This window comes from Columba livia, chromosome 4 (assembly GCF_036013475.1).
Source record: "Columba livia isolate bColLiv1 breed racing homer chromosome 4, bColLiv1.pat.W.v2, whole genome shotgun sequence".
Lineage (NCBI taxonomy): Eukaryota > Metazoa > Chordata > Aves > Columbiformes > Columbidae > Columba > Columba livia.
The window spans coordinates 62,605,100-62,623,543 of NC_088605.1; positions in this window are offsets into that span (position 1 = coordinate 62,605,100).

Below are 18,444 nucleotides of genomic sequence, written 5' to 3' on the forward strand. Positions count from 1 at the left end.
GTAGCTTCTGGGAGGTCTGGATGTACTGGTTAGAGTAATCCAGGAGGTGAGATTGTTCTTCTGTGTCCCATGACATGATGGCAGCCACCTAAGGGCAGACTCCTGCCACAGGACATTGAGGTTACATCTGCCCCTCAGAAATCTCTAAATCCTTAAGTTTTCCAACACACTGTTTTCATGTTTCATGGAGATTGCTATGGTGAATTACCATCAAACATGTATATAACAGAACAATGCAATACCCTGACTCAATGCGGGATGACATAACCTGTGACATGTCTTCAGAGCCCCTTAGAAAATGATGCAGCATTGTCAGTCTGTTTGTCCGGTTTTCATTTTACCGAACAGAAGTAGCACAATTTGTAGCGCTAACTAGGAAAGAGGTGACAGCTTCACCAAGATTCATTAGCTGTAGTAGGACTGTTTTGCTAGGCAAGTATTTACAAGCCTGCAGCTGCAGTTGTCTGGCTCTGTTTGTAATGCTGAGACAGTGTCATGAAGCCAAGGAAGTCTACACCCATTACTTTGGCCAATGCATTCTAGTCGATTAAAAAATAAATTGAATTTTTCCTTCCATTAAATAAAAACAACCTTTTTTTTTTTTTTTTTTTTAATAGAAAACACTATGAAGAAATGTGTTCTGCTTAAAACAAACAAAAAACAACCAAACAAAACCCCTTATACACAAGAGGGTGGTAAATTCAAGCCTTAATGACTGTGTGTATTCTGGTTCAGCTCAGAGGAAAGTATTCACAAAGCAGACCAAGAGGATATGGTTCTTGCTGGCATTGTTTCTAGTAAAACATCACAGGCAAAGACTGGAGACACAAGTGTAGATGGCAATCACTTAGCATCAAAATGAGGCCATGAAAGTATGGGTTCTGAGATGCAGGAGATTGCAAACATGGAGAATAAGTACCCCCTTTACAGCCAGACGTCTTCACCTCAGAGCTCTGATGGGTAGCACAGTTTGGCACAATTTTGTGTACCAAACACATCTTGTTGGTAATGGGTTGCAAATACAAAGACTATTAGCACACTTCAAAAGCACCAGCTTCCTTTGAAACAAAATGAAAATGAACACACTTCTGAGCACAGGGAAGCTTTGCTCTTGGAGTAAAAGTAGTTTTTCAAAAATTTTGAGCAGTATAGGAGAAAAGAGTGAAATGACAAGGAATGCAGAGCTGGTCAATTGTCAGAATCAGCATGCTGAGACAGTTTTCTGATGTGAGAATCTGACCCACAATGATTAGCATAGTTTTCTTTCTCAGGAGCAGTGATGGAGCAATGAACAGGAGCAGCAGGCAAAGAGAAGGCTTAAAAAAAATATCATCAGTGGTAAGGCATGAATTAAACCAAGTTTCTTGATAAATCCTATTGATGTATAAAAAGCAAAGCAAAATGTTATTACTTTGCAAAAAGAAATATAATAGAGGTTCCATAAGAATCAATCCTACAGAAATAATAATTAAAAAAGAAATATTCAGAAACAAGTTCTCCTATAAAGTTAAAATTTATTTAGGATTGTTCACAATTGTTACCCAATGCAAGTAAACAAAACAAAACAGAGAAGCAGTAAAATAATTTACAGATTAACAGTGTGTTTAAACGTCATCTGGATAAAAAAAAATGAAGTTACACACACAACTCCTAGGCTCTCTTATTTAGCTAAATTAAAGGGGCTTTTTAGTTCCCATTGAATCCCATTGCCTGCAGCAATTTTACTTTATTAATATTAAGAAGAATCATGATAACTATAAACCAAGGGCAGTTCATAGGTCACATTTTATATACATAGCTGTTGATATGCATAAATATTTGAAAATCTTCTCTTTTCACCCCAACACTAGATTAGTTCCCTTCCATGCTGATTTTTGTCCTGGTTAATAGTCCAATTAAGTAAAATGGATCTGTTGAGATTCTGTCAGGGGAACTTGAGACCTAAAATTCCTGGATCATGGCATTGGTCAGTCGACAAAATTCACAACTTAGAAAGGTCTTAGATCTTTTAGATATATTCAGCATAAATTTGACCCTAGTATGAAGAATATTTGGGTTGCCTTGCTAGTTTAAAACCCAGTCCTTATCCATTCTGTTTTAGATGAACCGTAAAAGAAATAAAAAAGCCATATTAACAAATGTGTTCGTTTTGAACAACTAAAACAAACTGAAAATAATAGCTTGCAACCTTAAAATCCAGAAACAGCATGAACGCTGGTATGAAATTTGATGGATCAGTTTATGCATTTTGCCAATAGGTGGGGCTCCTATTTTTACATTCAATTCTAATCTGCTGCAACATGTACCGTCTGCTCAGTCATTCACGAACATGGAACAGTATGCTTTTTTCCCTGTAGTGTTTCCCAGAGTAAAATGACACATGGATATGTAATAACTTTAATGATAACAAATAAAAACAGATACAACAGACTGGGAAATCATGATCTTTTTCATAGCTAGAGATAAGGTTTCAAGAAGTAGTTGTGTAGAATGATTAAAAAAAAGAGAGAAAAATATATCTGTGTATATTTTCTTTTTTTTATATATCCAACCTGTGCTTTTGTGGATTATTTTTTGAAGTCAAATGATACCTTTGTCTCAGAGAAAACCTGATACAACACAGATGAAAGACAGTGAGAGATAAGACAGTAAAATAAATATGCATCCAAAGTAAGAACGCATTTGTTTCATTTTAACTTAGTTATCCAGCTGTGTATGATACAAAACTGCTAATTTTATATTATGGAATTTGATATTTTTATCTGCAATATATGAAAAGGAGATACATGCCCAAGTACTTTGTAATACCAAGACAGACATTCATTTCAGTGGTTTCATAAATACATTTTTTCTACCGAGCTTCACATTACTCTGGATTCACAGGATATTTGTGCAAGATGCAAAATGTAACTTATGTCAGAGCGGCATACGAGGCTTTAGTACAATGTATCTATCAGATTGGAAGGACACTTAAGGTCAAAATAAGATTTCAAATTGTAACATTTACAATTTAACTGTTTGCTCCTCTGTGACGGTTTTCTTTCACACATTCCTCTAAACATTTGAAGAAGCCTTGCGAGAGCTGAGGAAGAGGTGCCCTTGGGGGTACGGGCTCTGTAATCACGTATTAAATGTCTTTAGCAAACTCAGCTGTCCTCTGTGTGGATAGACACTATTACCTGTAGCAAAAACATATTAGGCAGACAGTGTGTGATTCCTGTCTGGTGAAACACAGGCTCTAATGAGGTTTGAAACAAATGTGTTTTAGGCATACACACAGATTCTGTGAAGTCCACTTTTCAGGAATCTGGCTCAGCATAGCGTGCCTCTGAGATTACAGTTGAAACATTACAGGAGATGGATCGACAGCTCTTGACACCAAAGACCTTTATTTGTCTTCACAATAGATATAGTGAAAGGAACAGGCAGAATTATTTATCGTCACCTTTCAGAAATCTATTGTGTATTTATTTACTACCCATTCACAAACCATACCTCAACAGTCATCCGGAGAAATCCTGCTGGGGTAGGAAGGGAATTTATTTTGACTATTAAATGAAACTGTGAGGAAAACTTCAGCTCTGGTGCAGACACTTCTCTGTCTGAACTGAGCTTTTGGATTGAGATCTCAAACTTATTTACGGGGACTGTGAGGGGAATCAAACAGCTCTCTGTTGATAACAGTTTTCTACCTGGACTATATTTTAAACAATTGAATGCTAGTGAAAGGTGCCCTATTAATTCTGAGTTTGGTTTTTTTTTGTTTGTTTCGGGTTTTTTTGTGGGTGTTTTTTTTTTTTTATGGGTGTTTTTTAAGAGAAAAGAAATGAAAAAGAAATGCTACTTGTTTCTTAGTGTATTCTTTCTCGTCTGTGTTCTGTTTATGACAGAAAATAATAAGCCATTAAATCAATACCTTATCTGTTTAACATCTAGCATGTCAGACATGTATTAGACTGAGGAAAAAAGCAGAAATACCAACAAGAAAGCAAATAAAAGGTAAAGTTGGTACCAATGGGCACATGCTTACTTTATGTATATGTACATACATATATGTGTGTAAACACACACACACTTAAACTATGTCAAATAGACAGTTCTAGCAAATAGTTACAACAATTATCTCCACAAAATGTAATGGATTATTATTTTTTTTTTCTTTGACATTAAGTAATCCCTTACATTTGTTTAATTAGCACGTCGGTTTAAGAGAAAGTATGTAGTGGATCAAGTCATGTAATTAATGAAGAGACTTCCTGTGCTCATGTGGATTTAGGACAATGGCTGTTACCAGGCATTGAAGAAGAGAGGCAGAGAGGGAAAGGAGGACTCTTTCCATTCCCCTTTTCATAGAACAGGACATGAATGTGATTCAATAAAAGCAGGTATTTAGTTGGGTAAAGAAGTGATAGAAAAGTGTGTTCATCTGACAATAGGAAGGCAAGAATGTAAAATTAATATTCAGTCTCAGCCTACTTTTTCCTCTCTGGCACTACATATAAGTTATTTTAAATGGCCTTTATCTTTAAATAATAGCTTCATGCAGAATTGCAAAAGCCTTGTCCTACACACTGATACTTATGATATAAGCATTATTAAACAAATTAATTTGAAATTTTATGTCTGTGTCATTATCACTCTTGAATGAAAAGTAGATCAATGAGAAAATATTTCTCTGAGTCCGAATGATATTTCCTGAAGACTAAATAGCATGCACTGAAGCAATTGCAAATGCTTTATGCATGAGACATGAATATCTTTACCACAAAAACCTGAACGCTGTTCCAAAAAAATGCAAAATTTTACATCCAACTGTTTATTTAAAGAATGCAGGGAACATAGGCTTCCCAGATAGAGTCAATTTGTAAATATTATTTCAGGAAAGACAATGTAGATGGTCTTACAAATTCTTTGTGTCTGTATCCAGTCAAACAAAGATCATGGAAGTACATGAGTAATGGGGGACTGGGTGCAAAAACTGGCAATAGCTGTACATGAAAAGTGGAGGTTAGAGTTGCCAGCTAAAATTAAAAATATTAGACTTTTTTATTATTTGTGTGCTACTTTTTCATAGGGATTTATTGTCGTATGTGCTTTTAGAAAATACTTTTGATTTGCTCAGAGGATGGGAACACCCCTCCTATGAGGAAAGGCTGAGAGAGTTGGGGTTGTTCAGCCTGGATAAGAGAAGACTCAAGAGAGACACAATAGTGGCCTTTCAGTACTTTAAAGGGGGTTCATAAGAAACAAGGGGACAAACTCTATAGCAGGGCCTGTTGTGACAGAGCAAGGGGTAAGGGCTTAAAACTAAAAGCGGGGAGATTCAAACTCAATATAAGGAAGAAATTTTTTATTGTGAAGTTGGTGAAACACTGGCACAGGTTGCCCAGAGATGTGGCAGGTGTCTCATCCCTGGAAATGTTCAAGGCCAGGTTGGATGGGGCTTTGAGCAACCTGATCTAGTTGAAGATGTCCCTGCTTATTGTAGGAGGTTGGACTAGATGACCTTTAAAGGTATTTTCCAACCCAAACTATTCTATGATTTGGGACATAACAGCATGACTACTTCATATAGGTTGCAAATTTTTATTTTTGATGGTACAAGAAGCTGAGTGCAGAAATGACATTTGTTTTGCTGGATAAGTGGTAATTTAATGTGCCATTTAGTTATAGGTGAAAGTGGTCTGAAAAACATTGCAGCAATTTGGAGATAATGTTTTGTTTATCCATTTGATGTAATCTGGCTTGAACAGATATATTTTTGCCTTCGATAAACATGTGGGTCCAACATCAGCTCACAAAGCTTGGAGTCAGATTGATTCCCAAATTCAGAAGTGCACAGAGCTGGCAAGTAAACTTAATTTCCCCTAAAAAAGCAATTTCCATCTGACACACTGGTAGGAGATGAGTCTGGAGTGGTGGGTTTGCTGGAGTGTGCTCGTACAGAAAGTCTGAGTGGGACCAAGGGACCTGGTCCCCCCTCCTGGGCAGTGCTGGGAGGAGAGGCTCCTGTTTTCTCCTCCTGAGGCTGCCATAGCAAAGCAGCTCAAATATCTGATATATGCAGAAAACATAGCTGTGCTTAAGAGGGGGAAGTTCAAAGAACTGGTTTGATGTAATTTTGTTTATGCCTATGACAATGGCTGGATGAAAAGGAGAATTTCTGGTGTCTCTCCTGTCATCTGGAATGCTTAGCAAAAGGCTGAAAGTTCTTACTGACTGTCATTCCCCACAACACCCCTTGAAGGACATAATTTAAATGTCACGGACTCCTTTTAAATCAACACAGCTTCTTGACTTCAGTGAAGTCAGGCTGATTTACACTGGCTGATGATTTGGCTGTTCCTTAAAAGCGGGAGTTGTGAAATCTAATGCTTGGTGGACTCAGCCCAGCATTATCAGAAATCAGCACAACTCTTGCCATTGATTTTATTGGGCAAGAGCCCTGGTGAGTTATTACTGAGTGTTTTGTCTTGCAATGTACTGGACAGCAATCAATAGTGGTCCATGACATAGACAGAAAGCTTGCTGTTATGAGAAAGATTTACAATTTCCTACCATCTTACAAAACTTGCAAATTTCCAGCTGTGTGGTGACTTTATACAACTTTTAAATCACCTACACACTTGAAAGCAAGACAAGATGACTCATCTTTATGTTGGTGATCTCTTCGGAAATGCTGTAGTCTCACACTTCGAATTTTATATTTATTTGAATATAAAGGATTATTGTATATGCATATACATATGCACTAGGTAAACATTACTTTTATCTAATAGAGAGAATTTCATAATTACAGGTTGAGAATGATGATATAAATTTGTTCATGACTATAGTTCAAATAGTATCACACTGCCTTAATGTTCTAAGATGTATTAATTTTGGTTTTACATTTTGCTGGGCTGACAATATGAAGTAAAATCAGCTCTTAAAATCTTAGAGCCTTCTCAATCTTAACTGTAGCTGTTTTCTACAGTTTTGAGAGGAGCTAAGATTTCAGTTTACAAAGTGGTTGTTGCCTCTTGAAACTGAAGATATAGCCTTGCTACATCTTTCCTACTCAGCTTTGGCTTGCAACTTAAAGAACAAGGAGATGTATAGTAAAATATAAATAAGATAAAGCTCACATTTTATTTTATTTTGGTTATCTTACATTTTATTTCACATTTATTCTTGATTTCTATGTGTGCAAGAATGGTGCTGGGAGGGACTCCTTAAATACATCTGATAGGCAGGATAGTCTTTTAGTTTTGTTTCTAATTTTTTGAGAAAACACAAAAGTCAACAACTGAATGAAGTTATTAGTTCCTCTGAAGACTACTGTTATAAAAAAACTAGAGAACCATGACTTTATTCATGAGGGATAATCAACATGTCATAGAGATAATTTGGATTTTTATAAAGATCTCCATGACCATAATGAAGCTTCTTAAACTGAAGGGAAAAAAAAAAAGAGGTATAACAGAGGTATAATTCTAGTCATTTCTTTAGCTGTGTTTGCAGTTTATGTGGTTAGTAACTGAAGGAAATAGTTATTAAAGAAGGTTAAAAATATGCCTATATAAAGCTATGCATGAGCAATTTCCAAAGACTCTACAGCATTCAGTTTTCTCCTTGATTCCTGGCTTCAACTCACCTTTCTGTTCTCTGCAAGAGTCTCTCTGTTCTCCGTAAGTCTTCCTCTCCTCTGACCTGCTTTGGTGATATACTTTACTACAGACTCATGGCCTGGATGTCCTTTATGCTCAGCACCTGGAAAAAATATGCTCTCCTCCACCTTACCCCAAACCCCCCCAAGAGTTTCTTTAAATATTATTTAGTTTTCTTTAGCAGTGCAACAAACGCCCTCTTGAAAGTGATATTTTTTTTGCAGCTAAACTATAAGCAAAATACTTCTCAAGAGGAAACTCTGCATGCAAATGTGAATACATTTCCTTATTTTTTCTTTGGTAATATTAGAGATAAGTAAACATATCATTTATCTAGTTATTTTCACAGTGTCACTTAAAATACTCACACAAGCACCCTTACTCTTAGATATACAGATATCATCAACAAAGTGCCATACCAGGGGGAAAAATGCTAATTTAACTCACTTAAAACTCATCTAATTAAATAATTCATGATTCTATAATGGATCTAATCTCAATCTCCCTGTGGCCTCAGCTCAGTGGAGACCATTTGTTGTGCACATTTCCAAAAGGTGATTTCTGTGATTTCAGCAGTGTTCCACTGGGGTCATATGCCTTTGCAGAGCCTAGTGCAGGATCAACAGCTCTGTTGTTAGAAATTGGGAGTTGGAGGAAAAATATGAGGCTGTAGGAATGTACATGTGATATTAATTGTTGTCATGTTGATTTACTGCTTCTAACTCCCCTTGAATGTATGGAAACTCAGTGATGTTAATTACATGCCAGCATATTGAGTTTTCATAGATGCAGTTCTAATCAGTGCACAGGATATGCCATGCAGAGCTACTACTGACCATCCAGCTTCACGTAACTTGAAGAACAGTCTTTCTTTTCCTAAATGTGCATACACAGGCCCACAGCCACATATATATGTGTATGCACATATAATTTATATATATAAAAAAATATTCCTGGTGTCTAAGAAATCTCAGAGCAGATATTCTTCATGTTACTGCTGCTGACTGTTAGAATTCCCTGAAGACACTTGTTATAGAAGAAAAGCTTGATATTGTAGTTACCCAATATACTCTTTTGATCCCTGGTGTGCTGATGTTTTGGATGTTTCTTCTGAATTTTGTGTGTATAGGAGGTGTTAAAATGGGCATGATTGATGGGAGTCTGCACTCAAGTTGAGGACAGGCACTGAAAGCATGAGAAAATATCAGCTCTCTTTTCTCTGGGTACTGCAGAACGGTTTTGGTGGCCCTCAGAGGAATTTTTGAGGCTTGACAGTGTTTTGATTTCTGATCCTTGCCAATGTAGTTTTTGCTGTCTTTGATATTGCCAAATTATTCCAGTGTTGCTAACATCTGTTAAATTACTTCACTGAGACCACAAACTTCTGTGAGGATTTCTGGTGAGCCAGGAGGGACTGGTAATGTGTGATTGGATTGACCCTGGTCTGACTGAAACTGTTGATCTCAAAGTAAGATTATCTGAATCCTGTTGCTGAAACATTGAATCCTCCAGCTCCTCTCTCTTGTATATAACGTATTTAAAAATAAATAAATAAAATCTCTGGTAAGTGTTTTTAAAGCTTGAGAACTGTCTGAGCTATTTACCGACTGCCTTTCTTGACTGGCTTTGAAATCCTGATCTTCAGTCTGGACAGAGATTAGCTTTGTGTGTGCTGGTGGTTTGTTTTGGATTTTTTTTTTTTTTCTCCTTTTTTCCTTTGTTCTTGTTGTTTTTTTCCACATAGAAACTGTTCCTTCAGCCTGTAGTACCCTCTGGTGATGGATGCAGTGCGTATTGTAGCCTCAGACAGTGTATCCCCTGGGGGCTGTGGCTGGAACCCTCTGCGGCCAGAGTATCACAGAATGACAGAACGTTAGGGATTGGAAGGGACCTCGAAAGATCATCTAGTCCAATCCCCATGCCAGAGCAGGGACACCTAGATGAGTTTGCACAGGAAGGAATCCAGATGGGTTTTTAATGTTTCCAGAGAAGGAGACTCCACAACCTCCCTGAGCAGCCTGTTCCAGTGCTCCGTCACCTTCACCACAAAGAAGTTTCTTCTCAAATTTAAATGGAACCTCCTGTATTCCAGTTTATACCCATTGCCTAATTGTTGGTTGTCACAGAGAAGAGCCTGGCTCCATCCTCATGACATTCACTCTTCACATATTGATAAACATTAATGAGGTCACCTCTCAGTCTCCTCCAAGCTAAAGAGACCCAGCTCTCTCAGCCTTTCCTCATAAGGGAGATGCTCCGCTCCCTTAATCATCTTCGTGGTTCTGCACTGGACTCTCTCCAGCAGTTCCCTGACCTTCTTGAACTGAGGGACCCAGAACTGGGTCTGGGGAAGAGAGAATAAGCTGAAGCGAGGTTGAATAAAACCACCTGAAAATAGAATGGGTTTTGTCTCTGAGTTCCAAGTATGAAAAGGGGTGATTAAGGTCATGGCATGTGTACCAAAAATCCCCATGAGATTCAGCAGAAATTTTTGGACAGCCTTTGCATCCTTTCTTAAGAAATTTTTAATTATTGATGTGGTTGTTTAATGACTTTCATAAATGATGCTTCAAAGTGATGACTTCATTCACAGAAGATGCATAGTTACGCATCTTAGTTACCAGCCATTCTGACCTTTCCAGAAAAAAAAAAAGTAAAGCGTTCTATTCCCCAATGCACGGTATACAAGTACTGAGTTGCTAATAATCTTAGTGATTATTGCTCTTTAAGAGGAATTCTGTGTTCTTGATAATTAGGTGTTAGTGTCTGTAAGCCACAACTGCCTGTCAGTCATCTTGCCCTCCCACTCTAAACTACATCTGACTTTTTTGTTTCTAATTGGTTTTGTTTAAAGATTAGGAATTCATTTTGTCTTCCCATATCTATATCACATTTAATCCATACTGTAGGAAGAAAATCCCTCCAGGGCATTTTTTCAGAAAGTTCTCTAATACACAGCACAATGATATTTCAAATACTGTAATGTATATGTGCCTCTTTTTTTCTCCAGGGTTCTTGTGGAGGAATATTTATTGCATTTATTGTTGCTTGAAATAGTGAGCATTCTCCTCCCCCAAATATTTAATCAAGAAGTTAAATTCTTACACAGAAACACAAATACTACAACAACAAATACTGATCATTTTCCTCCTTTCTCTTCAGCTCCAGAATAGCTTCAGACCTGTTTGGAATCTTTGAGTTATAAAACACAGACAGAAATACCGATCTGACAATACTAAACATTTTATACTAACAGTAAATTATGTTAATAAGGATTTCACAGGAAAAGTCAAATAGGACTTTTAGAAAGGCACCTGGATTTTATATTTTTGGGCATTCCGTAGCCTATTAAAAGCATGAAATTGCTGTTTTAAAATGGCATTAAATAGAGCCCTTTTCATCTTGATAATTCATTTAAAACATTAGGCTTTTAAAGTTCCTTATTTAGGCATGTATAATCTGAGTTTCAGCACCAAGACTTCCTTGTCCAGATATTTTGGAGGCAAAATGAACCACGTTTGAAAAAAAGCAGCAGCAGATCTCTGGCACTTGAGGTTTTAATGCTAGCAGCTTCTGGCAGGTATTAGGGTTTTAGTTGCCTTAGAATAAATCTGAGGAAGATGTTAGCAGGCAGAGGAGGAGGTCATGGGTAAATGATAAAGTGATGGTGGCACACTGAGCAGTTGAAAACATGCCTCACCAGCTGCTTGGGCATTGCCTTCCCCTATCTACCATCTCTTGAGTATGCGTGGGGTGTATATTGTGCCTAGAAAATAAACAATTTTATAAAAATAATTATAGATTAATCTAATGATGCAGTAACAAATCCAGAACTATTTTACTTCTTATTGAATAACTGTTGTATTTTTCTGTGATTCCAGCAGATGAATATATCGTCTAGTATATCTTTAGAAGAGATGAAACATATTTCTTCAATTTCCTTCCTTGTCATTTATACTAAAAGTTTTCACCAAATTTGTCAGGTCACTTAACTCTGTAGAGCAATTCTCCTGTGTTTAATCCCTGTACAGATCTCCGTTTCTGCAGTATCATCTCTATAGCAATTGCATTTACTTTTAACAGGAATTTCTTTGTTATTCATTTAAATTTGAAAGACTGTTCAGATCATCTCACGCAAATGTGCCTGGATCACTTAAAAAATCTCATTGTCCTTAATCATATTGACTCTCTTGGGCTCTTTTCCTTTTCTCTCCTCTGTGAAGAAATGCTATTAGACACTAATGTTATAACATACGTATCACGCTTCCACTTCCCTTTCCACAGTTCTAGCAGCTGTCTTTTCATTATATCACGTTTCAGAATTTGACTTGTTATCCTGTGGCTGAAAAAAAAAAGGGGGTGCTCCCTGTGGGATAACTTCTAAGACAATACTTTTTTTGTGGATTGTTAGAGTAGTTAAGAATTTTGAATGTAATCTTTGTTTTTCTTGTCTATTCAATGTCTGTAACATTTTTAGTAGATACAATACAGACCATTAATAATCCATAACATTTTATTTTATAAACGTACTTAGAATGTTTATCTATTTGAAAATCATTATTTTACCAGTGAGTCTTATTCTCCTTGTATTAAAATTAAATATTTTGATAAAATATCCAATTGGCAAGATGTAGTTTTAAATGTCTTTTTTTCTTCTGAATTACACAAAGCATTAGCCCATTTTTAATTTTTGTTTTTGAGATACATAAGTGATCTAATCAAAGAACAGAAGCAATACAGTGTGACCTACATAAATAATGTAATATAAACTGCAGATTTAATGATAAAAATCTGTTCTAACTGGTTCTTTGTGAATAACCAGAACTGGATACTTTTGTTAACAAAATGGACTCTGTCTCTGTAATAAAGACTTTTTATTATAATATATAATTTTGAATATATAATTTCCTTAGTGATGTCAACATTATTTTTGTATCTCTGTTTAAATAGATAGTGTCAGATCTTCACATAGAAGTAGCAAATGTGCGTGTTTTTAAATAGGTCTGTATCCAGCATGTTTAGCAAAGGGGGAAAAAGAAAAAGTACCTAAAAGTACCTTTTACCACAAACACTACCAGCTTTCAAGCAAAAATTATTTGGCTCTTTCCTGTCATGACATTTGTTTCTTTTTAAAATCAAATTCTGTCTTTTTATGAAAATATATGCCCACTTTCTATTAATGGTGAACAGACATCACTGTAGACAAAAGCAGAAAAGTGTGGTTTATGGCTGCAAAATCCTGAGCACTCACTGTTTCTGCAAAGTTTGTGAGCTTGCTCTCTGTGCCACACACACACACAAAAAGGAGAAATCATCTCATCTTCATTTCCAAGAGCTGTTAATTACATACAGCATATTAAATCAAGTCCACTTGGGGAAAGACTTCCTTAATTAATTAATTTAATTAGCAGTAAGAGCAATAAGGCAGAAGAGGGAGATATGGTTTATCAGGAGATAATCATACCTTTGGGACACTGGATTGCAAAGACAAGCTTTGCTTCATCTTTTTGTGGTTGTGGCTTACCCCTTTTATGTGGTTTTAATAAATAACCTATAGATTCTGTTGAATGGTATTACATTTGGTAGTGTGCTTATTCCTGAAACCAAACAATTATAATCAGAAATTAAACAAGTGACTTGTAGTCTGTTAGAGCATAGTCATTGGAGGAAATCATATAGTATAACCTGACCTATAATTGTACTGCCGAAGAATAATCCCAGATGGATACTAGAAAAATAATATTGAGAAAATGCCCCTCGGTTTCTGGCATTTTTCCTGCAACACATTACTTTTACTGGCAATGTGTGAAGCAAATGACTTTAATTATTTAAGTAAATGATTTTCAACAACCATTCAATTAGATGACCAGATTTCTTCTGAGTTTAAAAAACAAAGGAAATCTCTGCTCACTAATGCTTGGTTAATGTGGAGGATTTTTTGGCAAGATACAGGCTCTAATCAGATTCCCACACCTTAGTTGTTAGGCTGTAACTTTTCCAAGATCTAAGTGGGCTGAGGCAAAGCCAGGATGATGATAAACTTCTGCATTACCTGTTCACATCTCAGATCTGCACCAGTTTACTTTGCAGCGTAGAACATCCATCTACTGACTGGACAAGTCTATACTGGGCTTTTAAAACTATCTGGTTCAACCTCCCCACAGGATGCCTGATCCTTCAGATCAGGTGCTCAAGAATTAATAATGCTAAGGAAATCCTGATGTAGAAAAACATTTCTCTCTTAAGAAAACCTAAATGTAACTGAGCATTTGAGCATTTGTCATGCACAAAGGGAATAATGTATCTGATTGTGCTCAAAATCAATTAGTTTTGCCTTATCTTGGTCTTTGCTTAACTGAAAGTTATTTCCATTATAGGTTGAATAATCTATGAGCTAAAGTAATTTCTCCTATTCAGCATTTAAATGTGTTATATTCACTGAAAGTAAATCATATATCACACCAAAAATTGTTATACAATACAGAAATTTTCTTGTCCACATTATTCAGCACTCACCCTAAACTGAAATACTTTCTATTCTCACTTTCTATACTTTCAAATATAACTGAATATACAAAGGTTTTGTCCTACAGTGAAGCAATAGCAATGTATCTCACATTCACTGCAGCACAGACAACTAAACTCTCCTTGCTACCACTGCAGCCGAACACCTATAATGTTATTTGCTTCCTCTGTCTGGTTCACTTAGTTTCTTCTCCATCTGCTTTTTACACTGGCAAAGTGCCTTCTCTCTCCCATTACAGTAGCCTTATTGTTGTAACAATAACTGAGATTATGCCCAGTAGTGCAGAGGTACAAGACCTTGTCCGCCTCTGCTCCCGGCTATTTATATGTGAGCTGGCTCCCATGTGGCAGCAGCACTGTTGTGCAAGCGGGGTGGGATGTCTAAAATAATATATTCTGCCTCTTATCCTTTCTGTTCCTCTCTCCTCCTCCAGCTTTCTTTGTATTTTCCAGTCTTTCAGGCTCTGTGATTTTTAAGACCCACTGCTAGCACACAGTCTCTTTGTTACACTTCTGGAGAGATTCAACTTCTTCAAGCCCCAGCTGCTTTCTGAGCAGTTAGAGGAAACAGATTTAATCTCAGACTCACCTCCATCCTTTTGTTGTCACCAAGTGAAGGAGTACAGAAGTGATGAGAGCATTTAACGATCCATTTATTCGGGATAGTCATGTTGATGTCACTCCCTTGCCTTTTTAGCACAAAGAGGCAAACAAAGCTAAAGGCAGCCATAAAACAGAGTGTAGGAAAAAAGTAAACAAACTGGAACTCATAAACTCTGTAAACAGAGATCACCTAAATCAACAAGAAACCAGCAGAGTAATCTTCCCTGTGTGCTTTAAATCAAATGTGCTTCAAAAGTGGCATCACCTTAACAAAAACGTGAGACTTACTGCTGGTCACTTAATACTTCAACTCTCAGATTCTCAGTTAAAGGATTTAAGAGTAGATATCGTCCTTCACATTGTGCCTTTGGATTTGATGAGGTGGATTGACTCTGTTATGTCCTATTTGTTCTTTTGGGCTAAACAGGAAGGAAAGCATGTGAGGCAAATCAACTGATAACATTGAGATCTACTTTTTTTCCTAAAGCATAATGTTCTCTACTGGGAGACTCAGTACTGTACTTCACAGGAAGAGATCTAGCATCTCCTGAAGATTTCTGACTACAGCAGAAGCAATTCTAAACGATTACTGTAATTTCAAAAACTAACATGACTTATTGCTCTAAGTAAAGCGTTTATGTATCTATCCTTTTGCTTTTATTTCAAGTGCCCTAGATGGTAACCGAATGTGTGCCTACATGACTGCAAAGAGGCAGAAGGTTCTGAAAATGACATCCAGGCACCATGAAATTACAGTCTTCAGAGCATATCAGTAAGAAGCTAATTCCGTATAATTTCTCACTCTAGTTACAATTTTGGTCATGACAAAAAGGTGTCAGAATTTTAATGCCTATTATATTTTGCAATTTGTGCTATTTTGGTATAGTATTTTGACCTTTTTAATATGCTGTATTTTGGTTGGATGGTCACTCCACACTTCTTGCTAAGAGCAAATTTTCAAGGATGTCAAATAGCAAGGAATAAGTTGGACAGGAATGTTTTTCAATGGGTAACTTTATGTGGAAATATGGGGTGGAGAGCTGGAAGAAGACAAAGTTTCATCAGGATAAGAATGACAGCTGGAAAAAAAGCATTTGTTTTAAAGCAGAAAGTTCCAGCTGAAAGAGAAATTCAGATTAATTTATCCTATTGTATGTTACTTCTCAACTTTAAATGACTTGAGCAGTAGGTTCAAGCTGAAAAATATCAGAAGTGGATTTTCACTTATGTCATATTAAGGCCTATTAGCCCTACCATACTCAGTTCAGTTATATTGGTCCCATTACATTCTTAAGTACTTGCTATTAAGTGATATGCTTAACTACAGACTTCTGAGGTCCTGTGGCTGTATCCTTGTATGGGAATTGTTTTCTGCTTTTGGCAAGATGCCCCATTGAGCTCTTGGGTGGGATAATGCAATGTTTGGCACAAAAGTGGTGCAGGCAAGGAAGGAAACATGATAAAACTCTTGATTTATCTATCTTGGACTCTGAATAGAGCTAGTTCTTGACACAGGCCTGTTCTCTAATGACTCTGGCAGAACACTTCTTTGGGATTCCTGGAACAGTTGTTACTTTGCACACTGCTTACACAAAACCATGGCAGCTACCTTGAGTTTGTTCAGTAGGTCTGTAGTTTAACTTTAGCTGAGGCTAGATATAGAAACACTATGATAAAAAAGATATTAAGCTACTAGAAAGTGTCAGAAGAGAGCTGCAAAGCTGGCAAAGGGTTTGGAGAGGAAGCTGTATGAGGAGCAGCTAAAGACACTTAGTTTGTTCAGCCTGTAGAAGAGGAGACCTCATCATGGTCTACAGCTTCCTCATAAGGGGAGGAGGAAGGGCAGGCACTGAACTCTTCTCTTTAGTGATCAATGACAGAACCTGAGGGAATGGCAGGAAGTTGTGTCAGAGGAAGTTTAGGTTGGACATTAGGAAAAGGTTCTTCAGCCAGAGGGTGGTGGAGCACTGGAACAGGTTCCCTAGGGAGGTAGTCATGGCTTCAAGCCTGATAGTATTCGAGAAAAGAGAGGACAGTGCTTCCAGACACATGGTCTGAGCTGTGGAGTTGTCACATACAGGGACAGGAGTTGGACTTGATGATCCTTGTGGGTCTCTTCCAACTCAGGACATTCTATAATTCTATGATGTTTTACCGGATGCATAAGAAGGGTAGCAATAGCTCCAAAAGTAGGATGTTTCAACACATTACTCACTAGGGACAAATGCATTTCATTCAGCCCACTTGCCAGTTTTCTGCTGCCTATCAGACACATTGGTTCAGATCCTTGGCTGGTATATTAAAGCACAGCTCAACTTACTTTGGTTGGACACGTGCCCACTGAGAATATGGTTCTTAAATTGCATGTCACAGGCCCGCCAGGAATCCAGCTCAAGTGTTACAAACACACATCTTGCTGCATGGATGCCTATAGGACTCCACAGAAGTGGTGTTTTACAGTGCTGGGACTCTTTGCAGCAGCTGACTGGAGGCATGCTGTGTTGCTGTCATATCTGCTGGTAAAATGAGAAGGCAGGATGTGGATAGTAGTGCATGTGTACTAAGTGTACCACAGCTATTAGTTGGCAAAAGTTGGCAACATTCTCTGAACTGCTGTTTCAATATGCTGTAGCTCTGTGCCTCCCTGCAACAGAATCTTCCTATGTCAAAGCCATATACAGTCTGTACTGGTCTAGTAGGTTGCTGGAGATCTTGAAAGGACACAGACTGGGTGTGAAGGGAGAGTGATGGGAAGAACCAGGTCAGCAGAATTTTAATCTGTGTTACACTTCTGAAAGTTAAAGCACCTGTTTAAGTGCACTTGTGTCAAATGTAAGATGTCTCTGCCTAACTGCTGCTTAGTCAGGACGTGCATCACTGTGCATGTGTGTCATGCCTTGAAACTGGAAATACCTATATTAGACTGAGACCTGTGCAATACAGCAACAGCTGTTCAACAGAGTAGGTAAAGTATGTTTACTGGGGTTTATGATATTGTGAATACACAGAGTAAGTAAATATTAATTCATTTTGAGGGAATGGAAATTTGTCATAGAGGCTTCACAATTTTTAAACCAGTTATTGGATTTTTTTTTCTCAGACTTTTTTTTCCAGTTTTGGTTTTAGCTCTGATTCCAGTTATCTTATACCTAGTTCCTTTGACTAGATATTCAGAAACTAAAAGTACTAATAAATTCCACGGACAATTTTTTGGTGAGGGGCTGGGGGAAAAGGGGTAGTTCAGATCTTCACTGTTGCATATTTGGTGCTGTTAATCTTTCTTAACAAGACTATTTGAATATGAATTCATGTAAAATTAATGCATTAAAGGTCTGCATCAATCATATTGAAAAGCTAGCAAAAATGAAATATAATGTTCATTTTATCCCAATTTATAAAGAAAAATGTCTTCCAAGAAGAAGTAGATTACATTTTTATATAAATAAAAGTCTAGACTTAAGTGAATTACCAAGGTATTTGGGGTTGACGATCAGAAAATTTCAGATACTTAATGAATTCCTTGTAGTGTAATCCCCAAAATGCTTTCCACTACAGTTATCTGAAACTATTTTGTAACTTTTCAGCTTAGTTGTAGGAAATTTATTATCCACCCATGATTTAATACTAGTTTGTAATGAAGCAATGCAGCAAGAATAAATTTTTAGGC